This window comes from Antechinus flavipes, chromosome 2 (assembly GCF_016432865.1).
Source record: "Antechinus flavipes isolate AdamAnt ecotype Samford, QLD, Australia chromosome 2, AdamAnt_v2, whole genome shotgun sequence".
NCBI classification, from domain to species: Eukaryota; Metazoa; Chordata; class Mammalia; order Dasyuromorphia; family Dasyuridae; genus Antechinus; species Antechinus flavipes.
In genome coordinates, this window is record NC_067399.1 from 227,926,628 (window position 1) to 227,932,627 (window position 6,000).

Sequence of the window (6,000 nt, forward strand, 5' to 3'; positions counted from 1 at the left end):
ATTTTCAGTTTCTTTGCCTCTGTCCATTTTTCTTTGACTTCTGGTGCCTCCTTTTTTTGTGCTAAAATTCTTTTCCTCATCCCCAAGTTAAAAGCTTCTCTTATTTGTAGCATAAGCTATGTTATAGTGTTCTACATTCCAGGCTTACAGAGATTTCTTTCTTAATAGTATTTTATTTTTCCAATTACATATTAAGATAGTTTTCGGTACTCACCCTTGCAAAACCTTGTGTTCCAAATTTCCTTCTCCCTACTTCCTCCCCTAGAAATAAAGAATCAGATATAGGTTACACATACACTATTATGTACTATCCATATTAGTCATGTTGTGAAAAAAAATCAGAAAAGGGAGAAGCCACAAGAAAGAAAAAGCAAACAAAAAAAAAAGGTGAAATTAGTATGTTTCTATCTGCATTCAGTCTTCATCGTTCTCCCTCTGTGTGTGAATATCCACCTTGGGAAAAAAAATAGAATATAGTTCTTCAGAAGTGGGTACAAAGGGCCCTCTGCTCCTATGGAAGCATCGAGGTTAGCAGCACAACCACTATTATACTTCCCAGAAAACATGTGAAAAACAAAGAAGATTGACATGAGCTATAAACAATCAAGACTATTCTGCTTCCCTGTCTGGAGACTCTTCATGATTCTTCAGGCTTAATGCTCTCAACACCATTGCTGCATTTGAAAGATCCCTGGAAGAGAGATCAGTGGAAAGAAAACTCTTCACTTTTCAGTAAACTCTACCTTCTATGTATTTATGCAGTCCTTCAGATTTATAGTGCTATCATAAGTTTTGGGGTTCCATTGAAGGAAAATTTTAAACTTGGAGTTTCTATCAGAGCTACACAGTCTAACTAATTGAGAAGTACTGGCAAGATCTGCTACATCATGTCTCAGTCCTTTACTGTTCCTTCAGCACTGGGGCCTTGTGCTTACTCTTCTTTCTATTCAGAAGCCTGGGCACATGAAACCTGCAAATTCCATGTGGAAAAACCTCTATTAGTTTTGAAGAGCCAGGTAAGGGACTTTCACCTAGACTATTCCTCTTTGCCACCATTCATGCTGACTTCATAAAAATTTGCTTAGAGAAATAGATTCCTGTTCTTGATCTTCAACAGAATCTCTGTAGTCAATAATATCCAAACCATGGATTGGTAAAGAATCTTGATGTTCTTTCAACAAGGGAATACTCTCCAGTTAGTGAGAAGTTAACAAATCATTCTTAAATAGCAAAGAATCTTTCAAGTCAAGTCTAAGTCTTCTAGTAGGTACTTTGGGGAAGGTACTTTTGGGGAAGTGCATTTACTGAGAAGAAGGAAAAACGTCCTACCCCTAACTGCATAGGTATGAAAACTTCCCAGGAGTGAAGAGATCTCTTAGCTGAGGTGACAGATAAGAATGATTCATGGAAGTAGTAGCTTTTGAAATTTGTTGTTCAGTTGTGTTTATAATCCCATTTGGGGTTTTCTTGGCCAAGATACAGAATGGTTTGCCATTTCCTTCTCTAGCTTATTTTACAGATGAGGAAACTGAGGCAAATCAATTTGGGTAACTTGCCCAAGGTCACACAACTAGTCAGTATCTGAGGTCACATTTGAACTCAGGAAGATGAATCCACTTACTTCAGGCCCAACATGATCCACTTCATCTAATTGCCCAGCTTTGAAATTGGTAGGTGTCAAATAGATAGAAATAGGGGGAGAAGAATAGGGGAATAGCACAGTGGGGAAACTGCTCATTTTTTTTTGTCAGAGAGCTTGTGTTTAAATCTTGTTTGTCTCCCTTAGCTTTTGTGTGATCTTAGGTATATAACTTTCTGGTGAAAACTTTCATTTTCTTCATTGTAAAACAAGTAGATTGGCTTAGATGACCTTTTAAGTTCCTCATAGTTCTAAATCTATGATCTAAATTGGAAAGGGTTAAGAAGTTAGTGTGAAGAATCTTTTTGAATTTTTTTGCTTTTCCTTTTATTATTATTTTTTAAATTAAAGCTTTTTATTTACAAAACATATGCAGGGGTAATTTTTCATCACTGATCCTTGCAAAACTTTCTGTTCCAAATTTTTCTCTCCTTCCCCCACCCCCTTCCCTAAATGGCAGGTAGCGCAATACATGTTAAATATGCTAAAATATAGGTTAAATCCAATATATGTATACACATTTATACAGTTATTTTGCTGTACAAGAAAAATCAGATCTAGAAAGAAAAAAAAAAACTTGAGAAGGAAAACAAAAAGCAAGTGAAAATGCTATGTTGTGGCCCGCACTCGGTTCCCACAATTCTCTCTCTGGGTGTATATGGCTTTCTTCATCAGTGAACAATTGGAACTGATTTGAGTCATCTCATTATTGAAGAAAGCCATGTCCATCAGAATTGATCATTATATAGTCTTGTTGCCATGTATAATGATCTCCTGGTTCTGCTCATTTCACTTAGCATCAGTTCATGTAAATCTCTCCAGGGCTTTCTGAAACCATCCTGTTGGTCGTTTCTTACAGAGTGAGACAGTTTTGAACACTTTTCCTCCATATTGATTGTGAAAATATGACAGATTCCTAGATCTATAAGGAACATCAAAGACCATCTATCTAGTCCAAGCCCTTTCTTTTATGAAGAAATCAGAGCTAAAGTGATTTATCCAAAGTCACAGAGAGCATCGGACAGTGACTATATAACAGTTGTTATCAGAGGTACATATGACAGGGGGCAGAAGTGGGATTTGAAATCTAGGCTTTACTCTGGACAGTTGTTACTTTGCTGCCATGCCATAGAAACTTCTTCACCCATATATGCTGGGACTTCTTACACCAGAAGTATCCTTGACCTCTTTCTCTGATTGGCTGATTCCTCCTACAACATATATTTTTAGGAGGTTTCCTGGGCCATCTATATCTTCGTTTCTCTTCAGGTTTTACTGCTGGATTGCACATTCTCTACCATGTCCCCATAAGAGTGGCTTCATTCCCTTTCCTCCCCAACTCCCCTTTTCAGCTTCCTTTTATGTGTTTATGTGAACAAGCTCCTTGAGGTCAATGGCTATCTTTCTTTTTTCTTTTTTAAAAAATTATAACTTTTTATTGACAGTACATATGCATGGGTAATTTTTTTTACAACATTATCCTTTGCACTCACTTCTGTTCCGACCTTTCCCTTCCCTCCCTCCACCCCCTCCCCTAAATGGTAGGCAGAATGACTATCTTTCTTTCTGCTTATATTTATATTCTCAGCATTTAACATAGTGCCTGGCACATGGTAAGAAATTAAATGCTTCTTGACTTGAACACAGATCTTCTGGCTCTAGAGTCTTTCCACTCAATCTTGATGCCTTCCAAGTAATTCATTCTTTTTGCTTTTCCCTTCAAAGACAGAAAGCCAGTTTCTGATTTGTGGCAGTGGTGACTCTGAGAAGCCTCCTGGAAGAAGTACAGCTGAGACACTGAATTCCCTCAGCACTTCCTGCTCCCTCCTGGGCACCATCTAGTGATCTCATACTGGAACTGAGAAAATTGGAGTGATTATTTTCCCCGAAATTCACATATGCTACCCAGAAAGCCCTGGGCTTCCCAGACTTTTTTTTTTTTTTTCAGAATTCTGCATGTCCCAGCGATAATTTTCCAGTTCCAGCTCTGCCATCTCTGCTAAAAAAGAAGAGGGAGAAGTTGATGCTTTTGGGCTATGCCTGAAGCATTGTCCCAGATTTGGCACAGCTGTTAATTAGAGTCAAGAGTGCTTATTTTACCCATGTGGCTGCTTAGTAGAATTGAGGGATGTCTCCAAGGACCTTGTATGAGAACTGAAAACTACCATACATCACCTAACTTCAGAATCCATTTAAAGACAGAGATAGAGAAGCAATAGATTCCCTGCAGTTCCTGGTTGTCTAGGGACAAAGATGTGTCAAAATAGGAGGACAAGGGGCTCTTTTCCTTGTTTATTCTTTTCATCATTAATATAACTTTCTTTTCAGAGGCTCTCTTGGGGTAAACCCTGAAGGAGGGGTGAGGTATGTTTTCATTCTCTTAGCTCTGAGATATTATCCAAGAAAATTGGAAAAGCAGTCTCTCTGATCAAGTTGCACATCACATCCCTTCAAGTTCTCTATATCCCAATCACACTGGATTAATTGCTGCTTTCTCTATAGAATATTCCATATCCATTTCTTATTTCTGTGCTTTTGCACAGACTATCTCCCATGCCTGTATGTTCTTGCTTTCTTTTCTCTCAGGCAGAAGCAAAGATACACTGGATGGAATGCTGAGCCTGCAATCATTTCTCAGATCAAATATTTACTGACTGGTTGATTCTGGGTAGATCACAGCCTCTATTGGTCTCAGTTTCCTCATTTGCAAAATAATACCAATTACTGGAATCAAAAAATAAGAAATTTTTTCAACCTCAATTGTGGTTTTTCACTTGGGTTCCAACTCTTTGTGATCCCATTCAGGGTTTTCTTGGCAAAGATATGGAGTAGATTGCAATTTCCTTTTTCAGCTCATTTTACAGATGAGAAAACTAAGGTAAAGACAATTAAGTGACTTGCCCAGGGTTACACAGCTCGTAAGTGTCTGAGACCAGATTTGAACTCAGGAAGAAAGCAACAGCAACAACATTTGTTATTAGAATAGTTTTCTTTTATCAATTGGAGAATGGCTTGATTTCTTATAAATTTGAGTCAGTTCTCTATATATTTTGGAAATGAGGCCTTTATCAGAACCTTTAACTGTGAAAATGTTTTCCCAGTTTGTTGCTTCCCTTCTAATCTTGTTTGCATTAGTTTTATTTGTACAGAGGCTTTTTAATTTGATGTAATTGAAATTTTCTATTCTGTGATCAGTAATGGTCTCTAGTTCATCTTTGGTCACAAATTTCTTTCTCCTCCACAAGTCTGAGAGATAAACTATTCTATGTTCCTCTAATTTATTTATAATCTCGTTCTTTATGCCTAGGTCCTAGACCCATTTTGATCTTGGTATATGGTGTTAAGTGTGGGTCCATTTATAAGAAATCAAGCCATTCTCCAATTGATAAATGGTCAAAGGATATGAACAGACAATTTTCAGAGGATGAGATTGAAACTATTACCACTCATATGAAAGAGTGTTCCAAATCATTATTGATCAGAGAAATGCAAATTAAGACAACTCTGAGATACCACTACACACCTGTCAGATTGGCTAAGATGACAGGAAAAAATAATGATGAATGTTGGAGGGGATGCGGGAAAACTGGGACACTAATGCATTGTTGGTGGAGTTGTGAACGAATCCAACCATTCTGGAGAGCAATCTGGAATTATGCCCAAAAAATTATCAAATTGTGCATACCCTTTGATCCAGCAGTGTTTCTATTGGGCTTATATCCCAAAGAAATACTAAAGAAGGGAAAGGGACCTGTATGTGCCAAAATGTTTGTAGCAGCCCTGTTTGTAGTGGCTAGAAACTGGAAAATGAATGGATGCCCATTAAGTGGAGAATGGCTGGGTAAATTGTGGTATATGAATGTTATGGAATATTATTGTTCTGTAAGAAATGACCAGCAGGATGAATACAGAGAGGACTGGCGAGACTTACATGAACTGATGCTAAGTGAAATGAGCAGAACCAGGAGATCATTATACACTTCGACAACGATGTTGTATGAGGACATATTTTGATGGAAGTGGATTTCTTTGACAAAGAGACCTGAGTTTCAATTGATAAATGACTGACAAAAGCAGCTACACCCAAAGAAAGAACACTGGGAAACGAATGTAAACTATCTGCATTTTTGTTTTTCTTCCCGGGCTATTTATACCTTCTGAATCCAATTCTCCCTAAGCAACAAGAGAACTGTACGGTTCTGCAAACATATATTGTATCTAGGATATACTGCAACATATCCAACATATAAAGGACTGCTTGCCATCTAGGGGAGGGGGTGGAGGGAGGGAGGGGAAAAAAAAATCGGAACAGAAACGAGTGTCAATATAAAGTAATTATTAAATAAAAAAAAAAAAAAAAA